Genomic DNA, 17654 nt, shown 5'->3' with positions numbered 1-17654 from the left:
GTACCTCACACGCACTTTAACTCTGCCATTGCACACACCTCCTAACAAGGCTTGTGGTCTATTGCTTATACAGCATCTACCCTCAATGATTCTCACTGATCTGAACCTCTCCCAAAACCTTCCTGCAATCAACACTTCCTGCTTACTCACTGGCATACATCACCATTGACCCTAAGGACAGACTAGGCCCCAAACAGATTTCTGTGTAGCTCCCTAAATGACGTAACGGTAATAGCTGGACTGACTGCCCAATACCCTGGACTGAGATTGGACAATGTTCTAAATAAATGTGGTGACACCTCCTGACTAATCACAGTCCCACATGACTGGACTGCGGTTACTTCCCTTTCAGCCACAGCCATTAGTTGAAGCACATGCAGTGTATTTGTTGCATAAACAGCTGGCATGTGATGTAGACATGACATTGACGTGACTGAGTGCTGAACATTAACATGTTCATAATCCTGAACTGTTCCATAATCCAAAACAAGCTGCCTGGCTTATTGTCTTAGAGAAAATACAAAGCAAGGCAGAGATGCTATCAAAATCCAAATAAATGCAAAGTGAGTAAGCACCACCAAAGTATTTTAAGAGCCCTGACCTTCAACCTGTTCCAATGTATAAAATGGGTACCTATGGGTACATGCAAAGTGGCAATGCAGCAGCATTGCAATGCAAGGTGCTGGTGAGCTCAAATGTGCAGTATCCAAGCACTGAATGCATTATAAGTTGGCCCTAAATGTGCCACGGTGATGTGGTGAGATTTTGCAAATGTCAACTTCCATGGATGGAGTAGGCAGGTGACCGCTGCCCATGAAATGTGCCCTGAGGTGTTGGGGAATACCTGTGAACATAGTCTCCCAGAAAAGATACCGGCAACCTGCAATCACCAGGCTATAGCTTTAAGTTTCAAATCAAGAATTAGCACCATTGAATTTCTTACCATTACCGGGGAGATTGACAATCTGTGTATAAATAAAGTGAGATTAGCAAATAATGAGATGCCAATACATGCAAATAGTGCCTTCATTGCTTACCAGAGAAATTCTCATCTATCCATAGAAATCTTAAAGGAAAAATCAGAAATCTCTTTTCAAGATTGAGTATCTCATTTTTTGCCATCTTGCCACATTCTTTCAAATTCCTTGCCATTGTTCATGCCGTTCAGGTGCTGGGGGGAAAAAAACCTCATAACTTGCATTGAATTCATGTAATAATGTATACATCATTTTCTATGTTCTTTACTTTAAAAAATCTTAACAGAAATGAAGGGTATGTTTGAAAGAAAGTATCATTTCTAATATTAGGATGAACCAAAGTCCTAATGAGTACTCTGGAGAAAAGGATAATTACTCAATGAGAGAAAGTGATTATTTATTTAAGGGAAAGAATGATTACTCATCAAGAGGAGGATAATTGCTTATTTAAGAAAGAAAGATAATTCACTGAGGGAAGATGATTACTCGTTGAAGGAAGAATGTTAATTCATCGATAGAAAAAAGATCAGATCCAACACGTAAGTCAGTAATGCGTTTTACTCATGGACATAAATAAAAAGTTCCATAGTTGGATTTGAGACATTAAAATTATTCCATTCTTAAACTATTATTTTGGATTTCACTGGCAAATTAATTATAAATTAGAATTGATGAAAAGGGAAAAGGGAATTAAACTATTGAATTACAGTAGACAATGGTTCTTTGTCAGGAAAGGAGAAGTCAATATTCTCCCGCGTTGGCATATTTTTCATGGGGATATAGGTTTGCTCACTGAGCTGGAAGGTTCATTTCCAGACATTTTGTCACCCTACTAAGTAACATCTTCAGTGGGCCTCAGGCGAATCACTGCTGACAAGTCCTGCTTTCTATTTATATATTGGGACTTCTTTGGGTTGGTGCTGTCATTTCCGGTGATGATGTCACTTCCTGTTCTTTTTCTCAAGGGTGGTAGATGGTGTCTAACTCAATGTGTTTGTTGATGATGTTCTGGTTGGAATGCCATGCTTTTAGGAATTCTCGTGCATGTCTTTGTTTGGCTTGTCCTAGAATAGCTGTGTTGTCCCAGTCGAAGTGCTGTCCTTCCTCATCCATATGTAAGGATGCTAGTGACAGAAGGTCATGTCATTTTGTGGATTGTTGGTGTTCATGTATCCTGGTGGCAAGTTTTCTGCCTGTTTGTAGTGTTTGCTGCAGTCCTTGCATAGTATTTTGTAAGTGACATTAGTAAATGACTAAATACACAAGAAAGGAAAGTACTGGGAAACTAAAAAAAGATAAAAACATTGTTATCCTACCTGCAGACAAAGGACGCTTGACAGTCATTCTAAATCGAAGAGACTACATTGAAAAAGGGAACGCACTATTTACCGATGCCAGCACTTACCAACAAGTGGCGATATGCCAGACCCCACAACTAGTGAGCCGAATCACACTCCTATTCAAAAAACCTCAGAAATCTGAAGAAATAAATAAGACCGACTTCCAAAAAATGAAACCAGATGGATCCAACACGCTACATTCTGTAGATTACCTAAAATTCACAAACCCGGAGCCCCCCTCAGACCCATAGTCTCGCTACCTGGAACACCAACTTACAGATTGGCCAAGGAGATACACCAAACACTAAAACACTGAGTAGAAGACTCACACCACTCCACCCAAGAATTCCTGAAGACCATCAAAGACACCAAGATAGAAGAGGATAAAATAATGGTCTCCTTTGATGTAACAGCCATGTTTACAACAATCAACATTAACCTGGCCAAGGAAACACTGACTACACTAGTAGAAGGCCCAAACATGTAACAGCAAACACCACTAACTTCATCAACAAGGACAGTATCATCGAACTAGTGGACCCATGCCTTACCACACACTTCACTTTCAACAAAAAAAACCTACAGACAAACCAACACAACACCCAAGGCATCTCCGATGTCAGGGTTCTTAGCAGAGGCAGTAATGCAGAGATTTGAACAAACAGCTCTGCCAACCATCCAACCCAAACTTTGGGTCCGCTACATGGATGTCATCTTTGTCATCACTAAATGAAACAAATTAGATGAAATCTTCAAGACTATCAATAGTACCCTCACTGGCATAAAATACACTAAAGAGGAGGAAAACAACAACAAACTGCCTTTCCTAGTTGTCACAGTAGAGCAAATAGCCAATAGGGAACTTCAAACCAGCGTCTACAGGAAAACAATAGATATGGATTAAATACTGAACTACAGAAGCAATCACCCCAACATCCACAAATGCAGCTGCATCAGAACATTATTTCAATGAGCCAACACACACTGCAGCACAGAGGAACTATGCAAAGCAGAGGAAAATCGCCTATCCCGTGCAATCAAAAAGAACAGGTACCCAATGAACACAATCCACCGATTTCTCAGCAACTAACCCAAACAAGCAGACAAAATATGTCCAGAAACACTAGCCACTCTCCCCTACATCAAAGACATCTCGGAAATGACTGCCAGACTACTCAGACCCCTTGGCATCATGGTAGCCCACAAACCCACCAACGCACTGAAACAGTAACTAATGAACTTGAAAGACTCTATACAGACAACAAGCAAAACCAATGTCATTTATAAAATACTGTGCAAGGACTGTAACAAACACTACATTGGACAAACAGGCAGAAAACTAGCCACCAGGATGCATGAACACTAATTAGCCACAAAATGACATGACCCTCTCTCACTAGTATACTTACATTTGGATGAGTAAGGACAGCACTTCAACTGGGACAACACATCCATCCTAGGGCAAGCCAAACAAAGACACGCCCGAGAATTCCTAAAAGCATGGCATTCCAACCGGAACTCTAATAACAAACACATCGAATTAGAGCCCACCTACCACCCCCTGAGAAAATGAACGGGAAATGACTTCACCAGAGGCAATGACATCATCACAGGAAAGAACAGGAAGTGACTTCACCACAGGAAATAATATCACCACAGGAAATGACATCACCAACCCAAAGAAACCCAAACATACAAATGGAAAGCAGGACTTATCAGCAGTGCTTCGCCTGAGGCCCACTGAAGATGTTAACTAGTAGGGTGACGAAATGTCTGGAAATGGACCTTCCAGCTCAGTGAGCAAACCTACATCCTGAACCTCAACCTGAGCTACAAATCTTCTCAAAACCCGTTAATATGTTTGATGTATACTTTCACAAAAATACGTTTAATATTGCACATTTTATGAAATATTAGTTCAGCTAGCCAGGATTACCTTTATACAACTGCTTATTCAGATCAGATTACTTGCAATCTATAAAACTGGAACCACAGGAATCATCTTAAGTTGATTCACAGATGAAGAAAGATATGACATCGAGTTGAGCATTGGTTTTATTTCATCCTCGCTATTATTCACTACTGATTTCAGTCAAGAGATGAGATATTAATTTGATATTAATTTGCCATTAGGTTCTGTCAAAGGAATTAGTATATTAATGGTGCATGAACCCAGCCCCCCTGGCCTAGAAGTAGGGACACTATCATTGCACCTCACGGGCCATTTTGCTATTGAGATAAGACAATATTATTTCACAGTAACTTACCATATGTTAATTCCTTAGGTGTGCATAGGTTAGTATAAGGATCTCCAAACTAAGCTAAAGAGAACTGCACAGATGTAGACATTTCCAGACATTACAAAATATTTCTAAGGTATATCAAGAATGCAATGCATTAACATTTTTGCTTTCAATTTAGCAATTTTGGGACAATCGCTTGCACTGCTTCTTTTGGGCATAACGTAAACCAGAATGATGGTGTTAATATTCTGCTTGTTTCCTGGCAATGCACATTTTTCCTGCTTCCACAATGTGTATAGGAATTCTGATTAACTCAAGCTAAAAAAGATGCTACTGTTATGACACGAGGTTAAACCCTCCTGCTTAATTTAAACCAGCAACATAGAAAAGATTTATCCCTTGAAGTAATCTGTAAAAATTCGAATGACCATGAACTATTTAAAGTAAAAATTAATAACTTTATTTCTTAAAGTATAATAGAGAATAATTAACTAACAACTATTCACAAGTCCTTACTCTAACCTATCTTTTACCTTCCCTTCTATAATACTAGCCCGATAAAAATCCCAGTTAAGATTTACAAAATAAAACCTTTTAACTCAAACCCAAATAGCTTGTGATTCTTCTATTTGGATCTTTCTGTGTCTTCTTTTCTTCTTCTTGGGGATTTCTTCTTCACGGGTTACTGATCGAAAAGGTCCTTTTGAGAAAACTATTTTTCAGACAGTCTGATTACATGCTGGGCTTTGCAGTTCTCCTCCTAATTGTTCAATTTTCTCTGGTCTTATACCTCCAAGGCATCAGATTGTCATTGGTTTTTAAGATTGTCAATATATTGAATTCAAACTTGATTGGAATTTAGTATTTTTCAGGGTATAATTTAAAACAATTGAACTAATTCAAACCTGCTTTTGGTCATTTCCAAGCAACCACCTACTCCAGATGCTGCAGCATATGTTACATTATGTCTTATTGAGAACACTTGATGCTGTCACTGTTACCTTTTAACTCTCTTAAAATGTATAGTTCACCCACACCTTCATTACACTACCAACTTCCTGTTGATCAGCAAAGGAACAATCACTGGTAATCATTCAGTCAGATTCAACTGCATTGAAATTATAGTCAAGAGTGTGATGCTGGAAAAACACAGCAGGTCAGGCAGCATCTGAGGAGCAGGAAAATTGACATTTCCGACAAAAACCCTTGTGCTCATCAATGTGAATACTTCATTACTGTTTAATTATTAAAATGCATTTCGTACTTCTCTTATTCAGCAATTAATCATCATTAAAATAAAGAGAAAGTCCATAATCAACTGTTAATGTTCATCGTACAGAACTCAATTGTTTGTTTCCAAAGAGAAGGCAAAGCTACCAACTACAAGACCTCTCGGGAGCCAGTACCTTGACAGTTAAAGATGAAATCAATTGTGTGTCCTTCATTAACAGAGATAACCAATGCAGATGTATTAACTTTGATAAAAACAAAATTCATGTTCTGGCTAGTTAAATAGAAATTTAAAAAAAAAACACACTTTTCTGGGCATAGTTATCTTTCACTTCAGATTGCTAATTAAGCAATACATTACATTTGTAAAGTGCCAATAAATAAATAGAGGTTCTGTCAGGAACCAAACGTGTTATAGTCCCTACTGGTTTTAATCTCTTGAGACTTACAGTGGATGACTCAGTTTAGGCTCAACCCACAGACAGCCATAGATGGCTTTCTTGATCAGGTCTCATTCATCATGTAAGTCAGCCTCTCTGTGCTATCTCTTCCACAGAAGGAGATCTCAGCTGGCAAAGAGTTTCAACATATATAACTCCCAACCCCCTACTCAAGAATTCAATGCCATAAGACAGGTTTGATCCCATGCTTAGAGTTCAGAAGAGAAGGACAGAAAAAAAAGTTGCATTCTTCGAACGAATGAATGTCATTGTCCCTCAATAGCAGGATCACTCTTACTCTTGTGTTCACATTTGGTACTATTGTCCTTTCAGAATCAAGAAGTGTGGTGCCGGAAAGGTGCAGCCAATCAGGCAACATCCGAGGAGCAGGAGCGTTGATATTTATAGCATAACTTGATGAAGAACTTACGCTCGAAATGTCAACTCTCCTGCACCTCAGATGCTGCCTGACCGGCTGTGCTTTTCCAGCACCACACTGTTTGACTCTGATCTCCAGCATCTGAATCTTCACTTTCTCCTACTATCTTCCTTTGCCTTTTTAATCTTCAGCTGTGATGAGAAGATGTGTATCTCTACCAGTTCCTCTAGATTGCATACTTATGATTAACTTTATTGTCTGTGAAGTTAAATAATATCCTTTATTTTTCTTTCAAAATCTTAGTCAAATTTTCTTGAAACCTAAACTTTTCTAGAATAAAACACCATGAGTCCTGATACATTCAGACATTTTTGACACTGTGCTCATTTGAAGTGAGTCGCAAACTCACACCTACATACCTATGTTTGACTCAAACTTGAAAGTTGAAGCTGATAGTCCATCTTCATCTTTTAGAGTATCAAGACAAGTTCTTCCATAACGATACAGATCACACAATTCAGTTCAACCTGGAATTTTCTGGTTCAACAAGGCATGTTCAGTTAAAGGATTGAAGAAATGTATTTCAGCAAAATTGGATAATGTTTATGGCAAATAGAACACAAAAATAATTTTTAATACAGAAGTCAAACTGTTTCTTTATATCATTTTCCATCATGCAATAAGTCGTGTCATGTCTGACTAATTTTATTGAGTTTTTTGACAAGATGACACAGGCAGTGGGAGGCAGTAGCACTGAAGATGTTGCATGTTTGGATTTTCAGAAAGCATTTGATACAGAGCCACATGGCAGGTTGCTCACAAATTAGAAACTTTTGGTATTCGTGTGTCCTAGACAGCATGAATTAGAAGTTGGCTAAAAGATTGGAAACAGAGGATAGGCACAGATGAGCATTTCACAGATTACAGGCGAGTTGAAAGTGATGCTCTCCAGGGTTTGGTGTTGGGATCCTTGCTTTTACTGATTCATAGAAATGATTTGAGGATGAGTGTTGAGGGCAAAATTTCTACATTTGCTGATTGTACTAAACTGGGGAGAATAGGGATACATGAAGATGATTCTGAATGACTGAAGAGGGACAGTTGGCCAAATGGGGAAACAGCTAGTACATGAATTTCATTGCAGAGAAATGTGATTTAATGTATTTTGGCCAAACAAACATGGAGAGGCAATCCAGGCTCAATGGTACAGCATTGAGGGGAGCACAGAAGCAGAAGCATCTTGGGGTTCTTGTGTATGTTTCTCTGAAGGTGGCCAGCTAGTTGAATCAGTTTTAAGAAGGCGTAAGGGATCCTTGGGTTTATAAATAGAGGCAAAGAGTATAACATCAAGGAAGTGGTACAATACTTTTACAAATCATTGTTTAGACCGCATTTAGTGTATTGTCTTCAGTTCTAGGCACCTTATTTAAGCAAGGATGTTAAACCCCTGGAGAGAGTGCAAATGAAATTCACTAGAAGGATGCCAAGAATGAAGGATTTTAGATACCAAGAAAGAGTAGAGAGTTTGGGCTTATTCTATTTGGAGCAAAGAACATTGAGAGTTGACCTTGACAAGGTAAAGAAGGATATTTATATGTATTTAAATGTAGAGGGCTACAGAAATAGGGCAGAGATGGGTCTAGCAGGGTGGCTCTTTCAGAAACCAGCACAGATATAATGCCTCAAATGTCCTTCTCTGTACTGTAAAATTCTATGATTCTGTGTTGTAACCTTTCTTGTTGAAATACTTGGGATCAAGACATTTCTGGAATTTGATTTTTTTTTAATCTCTCTGGAATATAGAATCAGATTGGAATGGCTAACTATAAGAGTGTGAACCAGAAAACAGCACCAATGGAAATATTTATCTCAAGCATAAAACATTATGAAACTTTGTTAAAAAAAATGTTTCATTTGCCAAAAATGACATGTTCCATGTTTCCATTCCCAGCATACTGTACTAAAAGGAGGCTTGGGTCTGCTCAAAATATTTTGGACAACTTTTCTTTCTGGAGAAAGTGTGTGGTAGCGAGTCTGTTTGAGAACGTGGCTGAAGAGCTTCTGTGCAGAGGAAACGACCTGGGGGGTGCAGTGGTGGTAGCGAGTCTGTTTGAGAACTGCACCCTCCAGGTCATCTCCTCTGCACAGAAGCTCTTCAGCCACGTTCTCAAACAGACTCGCTACCACAGCCACATCTCCTTCCTCAGCACCTGCCTATGGAACCGACTGACCCCGCACAGACTCCGGACTACATTCCGACCAACAAAATTTGGACCCAACATCATTCCTGAAGAAGGGCTTATGCCCGAAACATCAAATTTCCTGTTCCTTGGATGCTGCCTGACCTGCTGCGCTTTTCCAGCAACACATTTTCAACTTTTCTTTCTGACCAACAAATTTCTAGACTAGAGGGGTGAAAATGTACCATGACCAAAATTATAAATAATTGTATCATTCAAAAATCTGTACAGGTTTTTAATCATGTTACACTATATTCTGGTATCATTGTCTCCTAACTAGAAGAAGTAGAAGTTATAAACTTGTGAATTTACACAGTCACACTTTCATTAGCAAAGTAGGCAATTGGACCTCGCAGAATCACAGGTCTTGAAATTCAGCTAAGGGTGCACCAATCCCCCTCTTGGGAATTTAGGATAATTTCTCTTCAAATATATTTACTCGTAGTTGAGTATCACTGGCAAGGCTGACATTTATTAGTCAGCACCCAGTTAGCTTTGTTTAAAACAACTAAATCACTTGCCAAGCATACATCAAACAATAATCGCTAGCAGACTGTCTCAGCTGGATTGGCCAATGCAATATGTTTCTCTCAAATCCGCTATCGAATTGCTTGGGGATTTTACACATTTTTGAATACTTCTTGATCACGACTGATGATGATGTATTTGTTTCTGATCTTTTTCCAAATGGACTTTTTCTTCATGACTCATTAATCATCAGATTTTGGTCTTCAAAATGGTTTGAAAGACCTTATCTGGTATACACCATACTACAATGTTAAAATTTGTGAAAGACTGTAAATGGTCATTTTTGACAGGGTTCTGCTGGAGTTACTGTCGGAATTGTTGGAAAATCCTAGGTATGTCAGAGCTACATATCCTTCCAGCAAGAAGTCATTAGGTATGTTGTATCCATTGAAGGATAGTAAGCTATAACTCCACACCCTTTGAAACTTTGACATTTCAAATAAAAAGCCCTTTTCTTTTCAAATTACTACAGATTCTTGTTTTGTTTCTGATTGGACATTCCAGCCTGGAACTTCCATTTGCTTGTGCAAGATGTTTGAGGTCATTCACCCAAAGATTTGACAGTTACTTAACTGTGCCTTACTTTATTGAAATCTCTATTGAATCTCCTCATAACCATCATTGCTTTATTGAAAACATTTGCAGTTTCTGTCATCACCTTAAACTCTTCCACCAACTCCAACTAGACCCCACAACCAAGAACATCTCACCATCCCCACCCCTTCCATGAGGACCGTTCCCTTGGCCAAACATTGGTTTGCGCCGTCCTCTCCACTAACCATCTGAACCCCAAGATACCTTACCCTGCAACCGGAAAAGATGCAAAACCTTCCAGTACATCACTCCCCTCATCTCCATCCAGAATCCCAAACGGTTCTTCCAGGTGAGACAGAGATTCACCTGCCTCTCCTCCAATTTCGTTTACTGCATCAGGTGCTCCCGATGTGGTCTTCTCTACATTGGGGAGACCAAACGTAAACTTAGGGACCGGTTCACTGAGTATCTCAACTGGGCCCGCAGGGACCAACTGGACCTTCCAGTCTCCACCCATTTTAATTCTCCTTCCCACTCTCTTTCCAACATGACCATCCTTGGCCTCCTCCATTGCCACAATGAATCCAATTGCAAATTTGAGGACCAACACCTCATCTTCCACCTGGGCAACCTACAGCCTGGAGGACTCAACATTGAGCTCTCCACTTTCAAATGACCTCCATTTCCATCCCCAACTCCCTTCACAGTCCCTCCCCCTCCCTTCCACTCCTCCCAACCACCAACCGGATTCATTCCTCCCAACTAGGTTGTTCCATCTACCTGTCTTCACTTATCCCCTGGCCCCATCATCCCTTTACCTGCAGTTCCCCTTACACCCACCCACCCCGGTCCCGAAGAAGGGTTACACCTGAAGCGCCAACTTTTCCACCTCCCGATGCTGCCTGGCTTACTGTGTTCTTCCAGCTTCGTGCCTGTCTAGTTTGGATTCCAGCATCTGAAGTTTATTTTGTCTCTAACATAATTTTGTCTGGCATAATTTTCTCAAGTCTGCTTTTCAGTGAGGCCTCATCTTCTGCCTAGGAACCCTCCAACCACATGGGATGAATGTAGATTTCTCCAGCTTCCTCATTTCCCCTCCCTCCACCTTATCTCAGTCCCGGATTCAGCACCTCCCTCTTGACCTGCAATCTTCTTACCCCCTTCTCCGGCCTATCACCCTCACCCTCACCTCCTTCCACCTATCATATTCCCAATGCCCCTCCCCCAAATTCCCTCCCCCCCTACCTTTTATCTAGCCCACTTGGCACACCAGCCTCATTCCTGAAGAAGGACTTATGCATGAAACGTCAATTCTCCAGCTCCTTGGATGCTGCCTGGCCTGCTGAGTTTTTCCAGCACCATACTTTTCAACTCTGGTCTCCAGCATCTGCAGTCCTCACTTTCTCCCTGTTCTGTGAATTTGGCTGGTGGCTGATGGAGTGTAAATTGAAGGAGGTATAAGCAAATCCACATAAGGGCAAGGATCTACTGAACTGCTTTTGAAAGGGCACCAGGGATCACATGATCTTGGCACCGTTCCCAGCATCTACCCGAATCCCATCAATAGGCCTGACCTCGGTCTAACTTAGTGTCTGGCATTAACCACCCGGCAAGTATCATGCCCTTTACAGCAAACCAGTGCCACACGTTTGACGCTGCTCCCACTATCCAGAGCGCAGGCAGAATGAATGTCGAGATATTCTCACAGCTCACTGCTGCTTCAATCAGAGGCCAATTTTCTCCCACATTTGTAACTGACAGGCACACTGAGTCTGTCACAAGCCTTGCAGGATCCTATGCGACTTGGTCTCTGAGTAACTGGACATGTATATTTTCTTATTGAAGAATTTAATTGACACTTATTACAGCTAGCTATTGTGTACAAATGTCACAGTCATAGGTACATACGAACCTAGGCTCACATTAAGCTATTAGCATGCTGGGTTAAATCCTGGAATTTCCTCCTTTACACTACTGTGGGTCTAGGTACACCAGATAGACTTCAGCAGTTTAAAGAACACAGCTCACACCACCCTCCCAATGGCAAGTAGGAGTGAACAATAAATCCTGGCCTGGTGCCTTCATCTCATGAATGTATCAAAAAAAAACTTCTAGTGTCATACCATGCTTGAATTGATCCCAAGGAGAAAGTGAGGTCTGCAGATGCTGGAATATCAGAGCTGAAAATGTGTTGCTGGAAAAGCGTAACAGGTCAGGCAGCATCTGAGGAACAGGACATTCGACGTTTCAGGCATAAGCCCTTCATCAGGAATCCTGATGAAGGGCTTATACCCGAAACCTCGAATTTCCTGTTCCTTGGATGCTGCCTGACCTGCTGCGCTTTTCCAGCAACACATTTTCAGCTTTGAATTGATCCCAGGCAGGATAGAGTATGAGATCTTAATATCCTCAGATCACATACTATCACACATTGATGATACCATGGCTATACCATTCTGACCATGAGAACCCAACTCCATTTTCACATGCAGTATTCAAACACCGGGCGAAGGCTGCACAGGACTCTTCAGTAGACCGGATTCGGGATACAGGCTGCTTGTTCTAAAAGATGCAAGGGAAATAAAACTTTACATCAGAAACTCTACATCAGAAACTATACTCTAGAATGATCACTAATAACATGAAGCCCAGGACTTTTCTTCTAAAGCACTTTACAGTCTTGAAGTCTCTATATTGAATGCCATCATTTCAAAAGCTGACCGCGTTATGTCTGTTTTCTTCCATTCTACCTCATTCCATCACTCCTACTTGCTTACTTTGTACCTTTTTTATTTTGTTCTGGGTAGAGAGGACCCATTCTTTCCCTTTCTAACCTTAAATTTTACAACTATTTTCTCTTTCTCATTAGCAATCTCTTTGCCTTTAGCACCAGGCCTCTACCTCAGTGAAAAGTATTTAAAAAAAACGAAATTTCCAGCATCTTTCTATTCTGCAGAACAATGACAGTGACTTGAAATGTTAACTCTGTTTCACTCTCCATAGGTGATGCCAGACCTGCTGAGTTTCTCCTGAATTCTGTGTTTATTTTGGGATTTTTCTATGCCAAGAACAAACACAGGAAATTGTCTTATTCAGAAAAAACAAGTGTCACTGAAAACAGTGAATTGCTTTGACAAATATTTCATGTAAATGTTAGTTTTGCCTTTTCGGCCTCTCATTTATTAATTTCACCATTATTAAAGGGTACTACAGTGTAAACAAATTTTAGAATGGTTAGAATAATTAAATACTTTCATGCATGATGTTTCACCTCATGTATCACCTTAATACATCCTCAATTTGGCTATTGCATTTTATTGTGAGTAATCAGAGGAGTTGATAATTCAATCTATTGTGATGCTCTTCCATCTGAATTAACATAAGAGAGGCAGATTTATTGCACAGGCAGTTTTCAAACCATACTCATCACATCTGCATGCAAATAAAAACAGATAGGACACATTCAGCCAAGATATCACAGTTGCTTCAGTGCACTGGTGATAATGGAAGATATCAGACATTCTGCACATAAACGGCAGTCAATTTTATAATAAAAGGTATTTTGATGATTTCAAATTACATCACTGGCTGCATATTTCAAAAAGTCAGGAAAGATCTATATTGTAAATAGGATGGTTAATTCACATCCTCTTCAGTATGTACTTGAAACTGGGAAGTGTTGGATGCAAGACATTTTATAATGCAATCCAGAGCTTCCTAATTCAAACTAAGGAGCTCACAATCAGTGATATCTGTGTAGAAATATCAAACATACTCGTACAACTTTCCTGTCTGCACTCATTATAGTCATGCTTTAACACTGGCCTTGTGAAAGTTGTTCGTTCCCATATTGAATTTCCAAATGAATAATACTTCTGCAATGTTAACATCAGCAATTTTTTTTTCTCAACTAGAAACCAGCAGGTATGAATCTATTATAACATTTTGATACATTGCACTGGAAACAAATAAGCTGGCATGAGGTAGCATGAGAAATTGGTACGATAGCTCTATTTGCAAAATCCAACATCATTTTAAATAATTTGTACCGATAAAGGCTTGGATGGGTCAAGCATTTGGAACTGTGTGTTTCTACATCAAAGGGGAGGAATTTTAATCATAGTGGTAACTTTGATTGATAACCCCATAGAGTCATAAAGATGTACAGCATGGAAACAGACACTCCTGTCCAACTCGTCCATGCCGACCAGATATCCCAACCCAATCTAGTCCCACCTACCAGCACCCGGCCCATATCCTTCTAAACTCTTCCAATTCATATACCCATCCAAATGACTCTTAAATTTTGCAATTGTACCAGCCTCCACCACTTCCTCTGGCAGCTCATTCCATACACGTCCCACCCTCTGTGTAAAAATGTTGCCGCTTAGGTCCATTTTATATCTTTCCCCTCTCATCCTAAACCTACGCTCTCTAGTTCTGGACTCTCCGACCCCAGAGAAAAGACTTTGCCTATTTACCCTATCCATGCCCCTCATAATTTTGTAAACCTCTATGAGGTCACCCCTCAGCCTCTGACGCTCCAGGGAAAACAGCCCCAGCATGTTCAGCCACTCCCTATAGCTCAGATCCTCCGACCCTGGCAACATCCTTGTAAATCTTTTCTGAACCCTTTCAAGTATCACAACATCTTTGCAATAGGAAGCAGACCATGGACCAATCTTTTTTAAAATATGGAAATGTGAAAAAGAAAGAAAACATCCTTTTTAAATACTGTCTTTCATAATCTTAGGATTACCTCATAGCCAATGAAGTACTTCTGAAATGCAGCCAATATTTTAATGTGATAGTCAAATTGTATATACCATTTTAAATCTCATATTAACTGCAATGTGATAACAACCAGGTCATCAATTTTGTTTTAACATGATTGATTCTGAGCTAAATTTTGGTCATAGACCATGAGCTGTGTTCTAGATGGCATAAACAGAGACCTCAGCTTCTTTTGGAATATTTTAGTTAATGAAGCAGAACTACACTTTGAGAAATGTGTATTCAGTTATGCATTTTACATTTTAAAATTGTCCCAATTGATATATAACTCTGTACAGTGAGAAAAATGCATGAGGTGACATGTACATGTTTTCAGTAACCATTATATAAAGCAAGCATTCTCTGTTACTATCCTTGGTCTGAATCTTGAGTTATTTTTGCGAAGTGCCATTATGTCAAATCGCATGGAATGATTTTCTCGGCAAAGCCTACTAAGTTTCATCACTGTATCTTACCAAATTTGTCTCATTTATAATGTATCCACCTCAGTGATATTCCTTTCATCCAAATCTATCCGAAGCTTACCACGCATCATTCTAGAAGAACTTACTACTGCTGGGATATTCCAGAATGGACCAGTGTCCCTGACATGTTGCAACATCTATAAAACAACATTGTATACCTAGTAAGCAATGTCAGTTCGAAACTGCTTTGCAATGGTTCCTACATTTGTCCCAGAATTGGCAGAGAAGGGAAATTTTGTTTTTTTGTTTTCTCAGCATGGACTAGATGTCCTGCTGGACAGGATGAGGCAGTGGTGAAATGCCCTTTTTCCACAAGGTAAACAGAGGAGGCCAAGCCACTAGACCATGTCAACCTAGTTGAGGTTATCATCTGGGTCAGTGCTGTTTCAGATGTCTGGAGAAACACCCAACGATGTAGGAAGAAAGTTAATGGTTTTCTCCCCTCCACCAGGATAAGCGGTACCATCATCTCTCAAAACCTTGCCCTCACTATATCTCTATAAGTGAATCCACCTCCCACCAAGGCTCATGCTCTACCACTCTCATTATTGCCTGCACCATCTTCCCTCACTCACTGTCAACCTCCCCATCCCCCAACATCTCTAACCCTTCATGTCCTCTACATCACCTATTCATTCACTCTAGTCACTTCCCATTCTGCAACAAAAGTAATCGTTATCCCACACACTTTCATCTCTTTTAATAACTGCCTCTCTCTCAATCCAGGATAAAATGAATCCACAATAGGGTAGAAAGAACTAAGGGATGGTAGTGGTCTGTCCAAAGTTCAGCTCCTAATGCCTTATGCGGACAGTATCCTGATTCTGTATGCCCTGAGCAGCTGACTGACAGGCACCAAGTCCCTAGAATAAAATCAGAGGCTGCCATTAACTTAAGTACTGAGAACCCCTGAGCAAAAGCCATCTCTGTCAACCTGACTGAGAATTGTTCACAAATATGATAAGCCTTCTGCAGAAGGGCAATACAGCCATCCTGTGGCTCTGGTATCTCCGACTTCCAGGGAAGAGCTCAAAAAGGCAATAGCAGGCAATGTAAAGCAAGAAGGTTGTGAGCATTCAGGTAGGCTCAGAATGAGTGAGTACCATATCAGTAAGCGAAGTACCCAGAGTTGCAGCCTAGTCCAGTCCATGAGCTGAGTTCATGCTCCTGAATGCACAATGCCCTCCTGAGTATTATAATGATTGCGCTAGTGCAGCCTGACATACAGCTTTGAAGTGCAGAATTGTATTATTGTAAGTGGATTGGAGATGTGCCATTAGACTTTTTATAGGATGTAAAGTCAGATGCCAATATCCATAGAAATGGATGTGTATAGCTGGGTGTACTTTCCCTGGGATGTTGGTGCTCAGTGTCAAACATGGAGATCCTCTGGACAACATAGCAAGCTGAATTTAGGAGGTCCTAACCTGAGTTCCATAATTTCCAAGAATTCTTACTTAATTGCCATGTTTCGTATACTGGGAAACTGAATACTAATGAGTTGGGCCATTAATAAAGGTGTTCAATCATGAGTATTCCTCCTCAATTGGCAAATTGCCACTACCTTGACAGATATGCTCACAGCTTGGCAAAGACATAGAAGATGCAATATGGTGCTTTTGTCTTGAGATGGGCCTTGCCAGATTTCTCGTACAATCCTGCCATAAATCTCACTATAGCTCACATCACTCAGATCTGTTTAAGACTGTACCCAATAACACTGTTTCTCTCCACACAGACCTGTTGAGTTTCTCCGGCACTTTATATTTTATGCCTGGCACTTCTGCTCAAGCTTCTATTGTTGATACTGTTACAGGTGGCAGAAACTACAAGTAATTGGCAAATTAAGTTCATCATATAAAAACTTGACAGTACAATTTTCTGGAAGGAATAACGATATCACTTACTACATAGAAGGTGCAAATGTAGATTGGGTAAAGGAACAAAAGTACAATTTCTAGTTCTAGTGGAATAGAATTGGAAAGCAAAGAAGTTATGCAAACCTTGGTTACAGAAGACCGAGAATACTCTCTGTATTCTCAAATTTTGTATTTATTCATAGGATGTCAACATCACTGGCTAGGTCAGCATTTATTGCCCATTCCTAATAGCTTTTGAGAAATGGTGGTGAGCTGTCTTCTAGAGCTGCTCTAGTCTTTGGGGTGTAGGAAAAACTACAGTGCTATTAAGAAGGAAGCTCCAGCAATTTGACCTAACATATGAAATCAGAATGTAAGAACTAGAAGCAGGAGTAAGTAGTTCAGCCCCACAAGCTTGCTTCACTATTGGATACAATCATAGCTGATTTCATCTCAGCCTCAAATCCACTTTCTGGCATATTCTCCATACTCCTCAACCCCTTACTAGTTAAAAATCTGTCTATTTTTTCCTTAAATTTAATCGATGTTCTGACATCCACCATTTGCTTCAGCCGTGAATTATTCAGTTCTATAACACTTTGAGAGAAGTAATTTCACATCATCTC

The sequence above is a fragment of the Hemiscyllium ocellatum genome, chromosome 11 (genome assembly GCF_020745735.1).
Source record: "Hemiscyllium ocellatum isolate sHemOce1 chromosome 11, sHemOce1.pat.X.cur, whole genome shotgun sequence".
Classification (NCBI taxonomy): Eukaryota; Metazoa; Chordata; class Chondrichthyes; order Orectolobiformes; family Hemiscylliidae; genus Hemiscyllium; species Hemiscyllium ocellatum.
This window is presented reverse-complemented; position numbering follows the sequence as displayed.